This window comes from Malania oleifera, chromosome 1 (assembly GCF_029873635.1).
Source record: "Malania oleifera isolate guangnan ecotype guangnan chromosome 1, ASM2987363v1, whole genome shotgun sequence".
Taxonomy (NCBI): domain Eukaryota; kingdom Viridiplantae; phylum Streptophyta; class Magnoliopsida; order Santalales; family Ximeniaceae; genus Malania; species Malania oleifera.
The window spans coordinates 1,855,099-1,868,169 of record NC_080417.1 but is presented as its reverse complement, the minus strand read 5'-3'; positions in this window follow the sequence as shown (position 1 = coordinate 1,868,169).

The following is a 13,071-nucleotide window of genomic DNA, read 5'->3' as shown; positions in this document are numbered from 1 at the left end:
GGACCTTCGTGTGATCAAGCCTAGTGAGCTCGGGGCTGATGTAGCATTTTTGAAAGAGAGCAAGGGTATAAACTTTAGTTATAATTTTTGGGGTTGTAATATATTTATGTTTTCAGAGTTGTAAATATTTGTGAATACTGGTTGTATGGAGAATACTTTTTGAGACTGTATATAGATATAGAAACTCTGGTATATTTTTGAGGAGTTGATATTATTTCCACTGCGTAATTGATGTTAGAATATCATATACAAGTAAATAGAACATGTGACACCCGGGCCCCACTTGGCGGGTTCAGGGCGTCACAAGGTGGTATCAGAATTATATTTCAAATAACACTTCGGACCTTAGTTTTGAGTTCGGGGCGTTACAGCGGGCACGTAGGCTGGTTTGGCCGAACCTCGATAACAAATATCGTGTGTCACTCTCTCTCTATCTCATTTAATTATTGCACTTTAATTTCCATATGTGTATGTTTGCTTATTCATTGTTATAGTTATTCGCACGCACACATTTAATTTAAATGAGATATGCTGCACACGTGTATGTTTGCACTAATAGCTTAATCATTTTACATATACGCTTTTAATATTGAATTAGATTTGAACGGTGGTGAATCAAAATGTTTTAATTAGCCGAAAAGTTTTTAATATCCAATTCACCCCCCTCTTGGGAATACACCAATTCCAACATTAACACTATCACAAATCAATTGTCATCTGTAGAAATTGATTTTGATGATGAGATCCATGCACTGATCGCTTTGGCTTCATTGCCAAACAGTTGCGAGGCAATGGGATGGCAGTAAGCAATTCTACTGGAAAAGAAAAATTAAAGTACAATGATATACGACATTTAATTCTAGCTAAGGAGATTCGTAGAAGAGATGTAGGTGAAACTTCAGAATCTGGTTCTGCCTTAAACCTTGATATGAGAGGGTGAGGTAATGACAGAAATTCAAATCGGGGTAAATCAAAATCTAGAAATTCTAATAAGAACATAAGTAAATCTAGATCAGGTCACCAAGTAAAATGCTGGAACTGTGGAAGAACGGGTCACTTTAGGAGGCAATGCAAAAGTCTTAAGAAGAAGAATGAAGATGATTCAGCTAATGCTGTAACAGAAGAGGTACAAGATGCATTACTTCTTGCAGTAGACAATCCACTTAATGATTGGGTTTTGGACTTAGGAGCTTTGTTTCTTACTACTTCACACTAAGAAATCATACAGAACTATGTTGCAGGTGATTTTGGAAGGTGTATTTGGCTGATGGTACAACCTTGGATGTTATGGGTATGGGAAACATCCGGATTTCATTGCCCAATGGATCTTTTTGCTTACTGGAGAAGGTACGACATATCCCTGACCTGAGAAGGAATCTGATTTCTATCGGACAACTTGATGATGAAGGGCATGCAATGTTGTTTGTTGGTGGCACTTGGAAGGTTACAAAGGGAGCCAGAGTATCGACTCGTGGAAAGAAGTCTGGTACTCTATACATGACTTCAAGTCCAAGAGACACAATTGCAGTTGCTGAAACATGTATTGATACAAGCTTATGACACCGCAGACTTGGTCACATGAGTGAGAAAGGGATGAAGATGTTGTTGTCAAAAGAGAAACTACCAGAATTGAAGTCTATTGATTTTGACTTATGTGAAAGCTGCATCTTAGGAAAGTAGAAAAGGGTGAGTTTCTTAAAAACTGGTAGGACACCAAAGGCTGAAAAATTGGAGTTAGTGCATACTGATTTGTGGGGGCCTTCTCTGATTGCATCCCTTGGAGGTTCAAGGTATTTCATTACTTTCATTGATGACTCAACCAGAAACGTATAGGTTTATTTTCAAAAAAAAAAATAAATATGATGTATTTGAAACTTTTAAGAAGTGGAAGGCTATGATTGAGATAGAGACATGTTTGGAAGAAAAACGTTTGAGGTCAGACAATGGAGGAGAGTACATAGATGGAGGGTTCAGTGAGTATTGTGCTGCACATGGAATTAGGATGGAGAAGACCATTCCTGGGACACCACAAAAAAATGGTGTGGCTGAGCGCATTAGCAGAATCCCAATGAGCGTGCTAGGAGTAAAAGGTTGCATGTTGGACTACCAAAAACTTTCTAGGCTGATGCTGTTAGTACTGCAACTTACCTAATAAACCGAGGATCTTCAGTTCCCATGAAATTCTGACTTCCTGAAGAGGTTTGGAGCGATAAAGAGGTAAAGTTTTCTCATTTAAAAGTTTTTGGTTGTGTTTCTTATGTTCATATTGATTTTGATGCTCGTAGTAAAGTTGATGCAAAGTCTAAAATATATTTTTTCATTGGCTATGGTGATGAGAAATTTGGCTATCGGTTTTGGGATGAACAAAACAGGAAAATCATCAAAAATAGAAATGTGATATTTAACGAATAGGTTATGTACACGGATAGGTCAACTGTAGTGCCAGATGTCACATAAATAAGAAGAAATATGAGTTTGTTAACTTAGATGAGTTGACTAAAAGTACAGTTCGAGAAAAGGGTGAAGAGGATAAAGAGAATGTAGAATCACAGGTAGATCAGAGTACACCTGTAGTTGTGGTTCGTAGATCTTCTAAGACCATTAGACCTCCACAGCGTTATTCACCCACTCTAAATTATCTCCTGTTAACTGATGGTGGTGAGCCAGAGTGTTATGATGAAGCCTTATAGGATTAAAATTCAAGCAAGTGGGAGTTAGCTATGAAGGATGAGATGGATTCCTCATTGAGGAATCAGAAATAGGAACTGACTGAATTATCTAGTAGGGAAGAAGGCTTTGCACAACAAGTGAGTACAGAAAATAAAGAATAAGCATGATTGTAACAAACATTACAAGGCTAGATTAGTTGTCAAAGGGTTCTAGCAAAAGGAGGGCATTGACTTCATAGAAATATTTTCTCCAATTGTGAAGATGTCAACAATTAGACTAGTACTAGGAATGGTGGCTGTAGAAAACCTACATCTTGAGCAGTTAGATGTGAAGACGACATTCCCTCATGGTGATTTAGAGGAAGACATCTACATGATTCAGCCAGAAGTGTTCATTGTTCAAGGACAAGAGAACCGAGTCTGCAAACTGAGAAAGAGTTTGTATGGCCTAAAACAAGCTCCAAGACAGTGATACAAGAAATTTGACAGTTTTATGCATAGAATTGGGTTCAAGAGATGTGAAGTTGGTCATTGTTGTTATGTTAAGTTTTTTGACAATTCTTACATCATTTTACTCTTGTATGTAGATGGTATGCTCATTGCAGGGTCTAGCATTCAGGAGATTAATAATTTGAAGAAGAAATTGTCAAAATAGTTTGCAATGAAAGATTTGGGAGCTGCAAAGCAAAGCCTTGGTATGAGGATCATTAGAGACAAGGCTAATGGTACATTAAAGCTTTCACAATCAGAGTACGTGAATAAAATACTCAGTAGGTTCAACATAAATGAAGCTAAACCAGTGAGTACACCCTAGGGTAGTCATTTCAAACTATGCAAAGAATATTCACCGAAGATAGAAGAAGAAATGGACCATATGAGCAAGGTGCCCTATGCCTCGGCTATTGGTAGTTTGATGTATGCTATAGTGTGTACAAGACTAGACATTGCACATGTAGTGGGAGTTGTGAGCAGGCTCATGAGTAGGCCAAGAAAGCAGCTTTGAGAGGTAGTCAAGTGGATTCTAAGATATCTGAGATGTTTGTTAGATACATGTCTTTGCTTCACAGGTGCAAGTTTGAAACTACAGGATTATGTAAATGCTGATTTTGTTGGTGATACTGATAGTAGAAAGAGTACTACTATGTTTGTATTTATAACTATATCTTGGGCTTCAAATCTACAAAAGATTGTTACTTTGTCTACTACAAAAGATGAATATGTTGTAGCAACTGAAACTAGAAAGGAGATGATTTGGCTACATGACTTCTTAGATGAATTGGGTAAGAAGCAGTAGATGGGCATTCTACACAGTGATAGTCAGAGTGCAATTTTTCTTACTAAAAATTTAGCTTTTCATTCAAAGTCGAAACATATACAGACAAAATACCACTTTATTTGTTATCTTGTTGAAGATAAATTGGTAATACTTGAGAAGATTTGGGGATCTAAGAACCCGGCAGACATGTTGGCTAAGGTACTCACTATAGAGAAACTGAAGCTGTGTGCAGTTTCAGTTGGTCTTCTAGCTTGAAGATAGGAGGATGACTTGCAGGGACGAGGGATTGTTTTTTTGGAGGATTTACGGTTGATGTTGGTGATTATACTAGTCTCCAAGTGGGAGATTTGTTGGGCTTTTGTGGAGTCTAGTTGTGTGTTGATTCGGATGATAACTCGATGCGAATTAATGTTGCGTGATTTTTTAAAGAGAGATTTTAATCCTAAGGCTTAGTCCATGGAGTGAAGGCTTGGGCCGACCCAAGCCATACTTATGGGGGTCCGCCCTCGAGAAAATATTTTGGGCTCTTTTTGTAGCCCATTGTGAATCCTATGCGCAGGATATAGAATTATTATTTTTCAATGATTAGGGTTTGTGTCGTCACAGTAGTTTAAGAGAGGGAGACGCAGTTTCTGTGATAGAGTCACACTCTATAATTTTTCCCTAATAATAGTGAAATCCCTACAACTCCGTGGACGTAGGCAAATTGTAGAACCACATAAATATTGTATTGTGTGTGTGATTGATTTTTCTTTGGCATGTATTTTCTCTATTTTTGTTTCTCATGGGATTTGGGAATTTCATGTTAATTTCCTACACACCATTCATATAATATGTCAACTATTTTAATATGTGCATATTGAGAAAATGCCTTCGAAATCCCATTGTAGATTATTTGGAGATTAGTTTTCATCTTCCTATAATGGTTTTCCAACTCTACCCAACATGTCACTACTGTTGGGTTATTTCCTTTCATGTGGAGGAAAGCCCAAGTGGGCTTTATTAAAATTCCAAAGCCCAGTCCTTTTAGTGTGAAAACCTAAAGGAAGTTATAAAAAGAGAAGGAAGAAGGGAGGAGCTGTCACTTCTCAAAAGAAAGAGAGAAAAACATGACTTTTCTCATGTTGCCCAGATGTCATCAAGACTCTAATCCTGCTTTGTATATAGTCCAATCAAGCTGAAATTTGGAGGAGAGGTTCTTGACTCAAGGAGCTACAATCTGAACGGTGGAGATCAGATTTGGAGCTCGGGGAGTTAGGATTTTTGCTCGTGAACAGTAACCGTGAATTTGGTATATTCTCTCCAATTCTCTTTGTATTTATCAAGATTGTTGATATCTTGATGAGATATATTTGTATCCTCTAATTGTGATTAAAGAAGACTTTGTATACCAATTATTTGATTGATAGTGAAGGTTTAAACTGGACAAAGTCCCGTGGTTTTTCTTCCTCATACTGGGGAAGTTTTCCACGTAAAAAATTGATTGTGTTCTTGTGGCTTGGTGTGATTGATTATTTTTCTTATTATTTTCAACACGTATAAAAGTAGAGATACATTATATTTGCTTGCATATAGGGAGAAGAATTATTCTGCTGTGATTTTTTGTTGATATCTCTCCTAACAAAGTGGTATCAGAGCCAAGTTCACAAATTGTCAAGTTGGCAATTTGAGTTATGGAAGCAAATACTAGTAGAATGATTAATCTCAATGGTTCAAATTATCACATATGGAAAGGAAAAATGGAGGATTTTCTTTATGTGAAATATTATTACCTACCAGTGTTTAGTGCTGAAAAACCAAAAAACAAGTATAATGTGGAATGGACTTTGTTACATCGACAGGTGTGTGGGTATATCAGGCAATAGGTAGATGATAATGTTTTGAACCATATTAGTGGAGAGACAAATGCACGTTCTCTATGGAGTAAGCTTGAAGAGTTATATGCTAGAAAGACTGGAAATAATAAGTTGTTTCTGATTAAACAAATGACGACTTTGAGGTACCAAGACGGGACTCCTTTTTCTGATCACCTGAATACATTCCAATGAATTATTAATCAGTTGGCTGGAATGGGTATTAAGTTTGATGATGAGATACAAAGGTTATGGTTGCTTGGTTCATTACTGGACTCGCAGAAGACGCTTAGAACTTCATTGTCTAACTCCGCTCCAGAAGGTGGAATCACAATGGATATGGCCAAGAGTTGTTTGCTAAATGAAGAGATGAGAAGAAAAACACAAGGATCCTCTTCGCAGTCAGAGATCTTGGTTACATAAAAGAGGGGCAAAAGTAAGAGTAGAGGTCTGAAGGTTAGAGATAACAGCAGAAGCAAGTCCAACAAGTTTGAAAATGTTAAGTGTCATCATTGCGGGAAAAAAGGGACACATCAAAAAATATTGCAGGCAATTGAAGAAAGAAAACAAGAATGAGAAAGGGAAGGGAATGAAGAATGGAGACGACAAAGATGGTGATGATAGAGTTGCTACAACCACTCATGCAAAATTCCTCATTGTTTATGATGATGAGATGATAAATGTTGCATATCATGAGACCAGCTGGGTGATTGATAGTGATGCCTCCATTCATGCTACATCTCGGAAGGATCTCTTTACATCCTATAGATCTGGTGACTTTGGAACAGTAAAGATGGGCAATGATGGCTTGGTTAAAGTCATTTGAATTGAGGATGTGTATCTGAAGTCAAATAATGGCATGAGTTTAGTTCTTAGAGATGTGAAGCATATTCCTGACATTCGTTTGAATTTGATTTCTGCAGGTAAACTTGATGACAAGGGGTACTACAACACTTTCAGTGATGGCCAGTGGAAGCTCACCAGAGGTGATATGGTTGTGGCTTGAGGCATGAAGCACTCTGCATTGTACATTCTACAAGCAAAGATCTTTAATGTCATTGTTAATGTGATGGAGGATAATGGTACAACAGAGTTGTGGCACAAGAGATTGGCTCACATGAGTGAGAAAGGATTAGCTTTACTGGGGAAGAAAAGTCTACTATGTGGACTAAAAAGTACACTTCTAAAAAGGTGTACTCATTGTTTGTCAGGAAAGTAGAGTAGAGTTTCCTTCAAGAATTATCCTCATTCGAGAAAGTCAGAGATACTGGATTTGGTACATTTGGATGCGTGTGGCCTTATAAAGACGAGAACACTTGGTGGCTCCAGATACTTTGTGACCTTCATAGATGATCATTCAAGGAAGTTATGGGTATATACCTTGAATTCAAAAGACCAAGTGTTGGTTGGGTTCAAGCAATTTCAAGCCCTAGTTGAAAGACAGACCGGGAAGAAACTGAGATGCATCCGAACTGATAACGGTGGAGAGTATTCTTGTCCATTTGATGAGTATTGTAGACAGGAGGGTATTCGGCATAAAAAAACTCCTCCGAAAACTCCTCAATTGAATGGCATAGCAGAAAGAACGAACAGAACACTGGTTGAGAGAGTGAGATGTTTGCTTTCATAAGCCTAGTTGCCAAAATCCTTTTAGGGGGAGGCATTGAGCACTGTTGTTCATGTGTTGAATCTTACATCTTGTGTTCCTCTACAGTTTGATGTGCCAGACCGAGTTTGGATAGGTAAGGATGTTTCCTATAATCACCTGTGTGTTTTTGGGTGCAAAGCATTTGTGCATATTCCAAAAGATGAAAGGTCCAAACTTGATGAGAAAACGCGACAGTGTATATTCCTTGGCTACGGTCAAGATGAATTTGAATACAAGCTTTATGATTTAGTTGAGAAGAAAATTGTGAGAAGCAGAGATGTCGTTTTTGTAGAAGATCAAACTATTCAAGATATTGAGAAGGCAGAGAAATCTATGTCTCAGCAGGGTGACATTTTAATTGATGTGGATCCAGTTCCTTTGAAGAATTTTCCATCTCAGGTTGAGAATGATGTTCAGGATGACCACCAAGGTAGAGGTGATGTGGATGTTCCCTTATAGGTTCAGGGAGATGTTGAGACTGATGAGCAGTTGACAGTGCCAAAGATTCCATCCAGGAGGTCAACTAGAGACCGATATCCTTCCACTCGGTATTCAGCAGAACAATATGTGTTATTGACTAACGGGGGAGAGCCCCAGTGTTTTGCAGAAGCCATGGAAGATGAACACAAGACAGAGTGGATTGAGGCCATGCAAGATGAGATGCAGTCATTGCATGATAACGACACCTTTGAGTTAGTGAAGCTACCTAAAGGAAAAGGAACTTTGGAGAACAAGTGGATTTACAAGAAGAAGCCAACTAAGTTCTCTTCACAGCCACGGTACAAAGCTAGATTGGTTGTAAAAGGGTTCAGTCAGAGAAAAGGTATTGATATTGATGAGATCTTCTCTCCAATTGTAAAGATGTCATCGATTCGTGTAGGACTCGGATTAGCAACTAGTCTTGACTTGGAAGTTGAGCAGATGGATGTGAAGACTGCCTTCCTTCATGGTGATTTAGAGGAAGAGATTTATATGAAGAAGCCAGAGGGTTTTCAAGTGAAAGGCAAAGAGGATTATGTGTGCATGCTAAAGAAAAGCCTATATGATTTGAAACAAGCACCGAGACAGTGGTATAAGAAGTTTGAGTCTGTTATGGGGGAGCAAGTCTACAAAAAGACAACTTCAGATCATTGTGTATTTGTTCAGAAATTTTCTAATGATGATTTTATTTTCTTACTGCTTTATGTGGATGACATGTTGCTTGTTGGTAGGAATGCTTCAAGGATTGACCAGTTGAAGAAGCAATTGAGTAAGTCATTTACTATGAAGGATTTGGGGCCAGCAAAGAAAATTCTTGGCATAAGAATCTGTTGTGATAGGAGTGCCAAGAAGTTATATTTGTCACAGGAAGAGTACATAGAGAAAGTGCTTCAAAGGTTCAATATGGACAAAGCTAAAGTGGTTAGCTCTCTTTTTGCTACCCACTTCAGACTAAGTACAAAGGAATGTCCTTCTTCAGATAAGGAAAAGGAAGACATGGAAAGAGTTCCTTACGCCTCAATAGTAGGAAGTTTGATGTATGCAATGGTTTGCACAAGACCAAATATAGCCTACGCAGTTGGTGTAGTTAGTCGATTCTTGTCAAATCCGGGAAGAGAGCACTGGAATACAGTGAAGTGGATCATGTGGTATCTTCGAGGCACTTCTAGTTTGAGACTTGGTTTAGGAAATAGACAACCATTGTTAGTTGGCTACACAGATGCAGATATGGCTGGGGATGTGGATACTCGTAAGTTTACTTCAGGCTATTTGATAAGTTTTACAGGTGGGGCTATAGCTTGGCAATCGAGACTTCAGAAGTGCATTGCTCTTTCTACGACAGAGGTAGAGTTTATTGTAGCAACGGAAGCAACTAAAGAGTTTCTATGGGTAAAGAAGTTCCTAAGAGAACTTGGTTTCGAGTAGCAGAGGTATGTGTTGTTTTGTGATAATCAGAGTGCTATTCATCTTGCTAAGAATTCCAGTTTCCATGCAAGATCGAAGCACATTGATGTACGATACCATTGGATCATAGATGCGTTGAACAATAAGTTACTGTTGGAAACTTGTAAGGTCACACTGATGATAAATGGTTCTAATATGTTGACAAATCGACATCTAGCCAAGGGAGAAGCTTGAAGTTTGTTGTTCGATCGCCGGATGGCGATTCCTCAACATGTTGGAAAGGGGGAGATTTGTGGGTTATTTCTCCATGTAAAGGAGAAAGCCCACCAAGTATGGGCTTATTAAAAGCCAAAAACCAGCCCTTTAGTGTAGTGAAAACAGAGAAGAAAGTTATAAAAAAGAAAGGAAGAAGGGAGGAAGGAAGGGAGAGGGAGGAGCCGTCACTCTCAAAAGAAAGAGAAAAAGAAAAAAGAAAGAGAAAAAAAAGTGATTTTTCTCATGCTTGCCCAGATTCATCAAGAATCTAAATTCTGCATCGTATTGGTGGTCCGATCAAGTGAAATTAGAGGGGAGGTTTCATGACCTCAAGGAACTACAATCTGAACGGTTGGGTGGAGATCGGAGTTGGAAGCTCGGGAGTTAGGTTAGGATTTTAGTTAGGATTTTCCCTGGTGAAAAGTAACGCCCAATTGGGTAATTTCTCGATTCTTTTTGTATTTGTCAAGATTGTTGATATTTTGATAAGATATATTTGAATCCTCTAATTGCGATTAGGGAAGACTTTATGTACCTATTATTTGATTGATAGTGGAGGTTTCAACTGGACTAAGTCTCGTGGTTTTTCTTCCTCACACTTGGGAAGTTTTTCACCTAAAAAATTGATTGTGTTCTTGTGGCTTGGTGTGATTGATTATTTTTCTTATTATTTTTAGTACTTATAAAAATAGAGTTACATTATATTTGCTTGCATATAGGGAGAAGAATTATTCCGCTATGATTGTTTGTTGATATCTCTCCCAACAACTACATGAAGTAGTGGAAGTATCTTTTTTCAACTCTTCACATACTTTCACAAAATTAATATTTGAAAATTATGAAAAGCATATGGATGATACAAGTGAAGATAATAGATAAAAGTACAACAACAAAAGCTTAAAAATCTCAAGTCTAAAAACATATTTACAAGCAAAAAATAAAATATATAATTAAATAGAAGCTCAAATCCCTTATTCTTGTCGAGTCATATACTCTTCAGCCTTTTCCATGGCTAGATTATATCTAAACGCCAACCAATTATCTCTAACTAATGATTGTTATATCCTCATTTACAACCTCATTTCATGGATTTTAGAATTCTAAAATTTCATCTCTCACAAGGTTTTGGAGAATGCAACATGCATTTACAAATTTTCATATCATGAAAAAAAATAAAGCATAATACTGTGCATCTATCCTTTAGAAGTGTAAAAGCCCATTTGATTGCATTCCTTGCATATGAGTGTCAAAGATTGACAATCTTCTAACAATTAGATGGATGTTCTCTCTCCACAAATTAAGAAGATACAATGTCCTTGTATAAGAAGCAAAAAATCCTGATTCATTTTTGTAGCCAACACCCATAAGATAACACATAGCTACAAAATAAAACAAAACCCTACCAAATCAATGATTAAAAAGGAATAAGGTTACAATGAACTAATCAACGAGAAATTTGATACCTATTTGATGGTATTTTTAAACCTTTATGACATGTCAAAGTATCATGCAACACCTAGGAATTTGAGATAGCTCCATACTAACTAGGCAACTCCCAAATGAACTTCAAAATTAGCACCTCAAGCTCTTAAAATATTTGTGCATAAGCGCCCTTTCCTACCAAGATATCTAACCTCAATCATGAATAGTCAGTGGAAATGTGTTCCATCAAGTGTCTGAATGCTTCCTTTAACCATTTCCATTTATCATCTACCTGTTGGAGGGCTAAATGATTTTGTGCAATATAGAACTTCCCAATATTCATCATTGTTTGTAATACAACGTGAAAAATGCAACAAACGCCTACTTGTTGTCTCCCATGAATTGCAAAACACACTTCTAATTGTACTATTGTTAAGATCATGCATGAAATGGTGCAAAAATAGTGCAACAATTTCTTTAGTTATGACATATATTTTTTAGCTATCTATTTGCTTTTAACAAATAAAACATCACACAACTTGTTAAATGCTTTCAGGGTTTAAATGCAGTTGCGATAAATATTCATTGTTTAAAGATCACATCCATAATCTTCTTTAACAATCCCTCCTATCAATTGTCGCTAGACAAAACTCTAGGCATATGCTTTTGGTGATGGCACACTCCCAAAAGCATGGTAATGAATTGTACCCAATATCAAATGAATTTCATTTTGCCCTTGTTTTCTAATCGCTTGAGAGAGTTTCCATCAAGCAGTCAAATTTGTTCTTTTGATAGTAATGTTTATAAGGGCTTTGATTTTCAAAATAATATTAAAAAAATAAATATTTTGACTTGTGCATTAAAACATCTATTATAGCTACTATTAAATAAAATGCAATAAAAAAAATTTAGCATATGAAAAACAATGCAATATAAATATGGTTATGATTAAAATGAAAATATTATGTTCCAACTTCTTTTACTTGTCATCAATAAAAAAAAAAATGCAATTATAGCACATAGAACTTCATATTCATTTGGTTGTGGATGTACGAAGTCACCCTTAACGAGATTTGGAATCTCTTGCTCCACGCCCACACCTGTGCATATAAGTTGGAACTTTTATGCTTAGAAAAGAAGTTTGGTAAATAGGAATGACAGTTATGTTTGATTTGTGGATGTAATGTGAGTAGGAAAAGAATGGAATGAAACTTTAAATGGCAAACATGACATAATGAAGTCATAAATTTCAAGCGCGAACTCATTATTTCAATGGATTAGTTTATAGTTCAAAGGTTCTCAAACACCATTGTTTCAAAAGAAAAAAAAATGTAAAATGTGTCTCCATGACTTTAATTTAGTTGGCTTCACTCAAGTTTTGACTTTCGACGGTCTCCTAACTTACTTTTCCTAGTTATGTAATGGAGAGTTAAGAAATCCATTGGAAGAGGCAAGAACAAGGGTGGAAGAGGGGATAAGCCCCTTTTAAATTATTAAATAGTAAAAAAAAAAAAAAAAAACTAGATTAACCCCTTGTGAGTTGCACAAAGGCATGAATAATGTCTAATATTGGTTAGTGTTTTTGTACTACTTACCTAGAGGACAAGAGGCAGGGTGGATGTTCCTTTGCCATGTGGATTTTTTGTGGTCCAAAATGGACCTGGATACCATTGTTTGTGGACAACCAAATTTGATATTAAGGGTCAAGGGTTAGCACCTTGACAAATCTTTTTTGAAACATAAAATCAGGTAACCTTTCAAATGGTTTAAAATTCTCTATACACTTATTATTATTATTATTATTATTATTATTATTATTATTATTATTATTATTATTAAATTCATAGCCTAATTATATTTTTAAAAATAATAAGTGGCATAGTTATATGAGAAGAGAATATAATGGAGCGGAACTTTTAGGAACATGCCTTCCTGAGGGAAAACATTTTTGCCTTTGAGAAAAACGACAAATTAATAGCATAGAATGACCATATAGGAAGAATGCATAGATGACTCCTTTTATAAAGAGGGCATGCCCTATTCATCTAATTACATAGTTGGTAA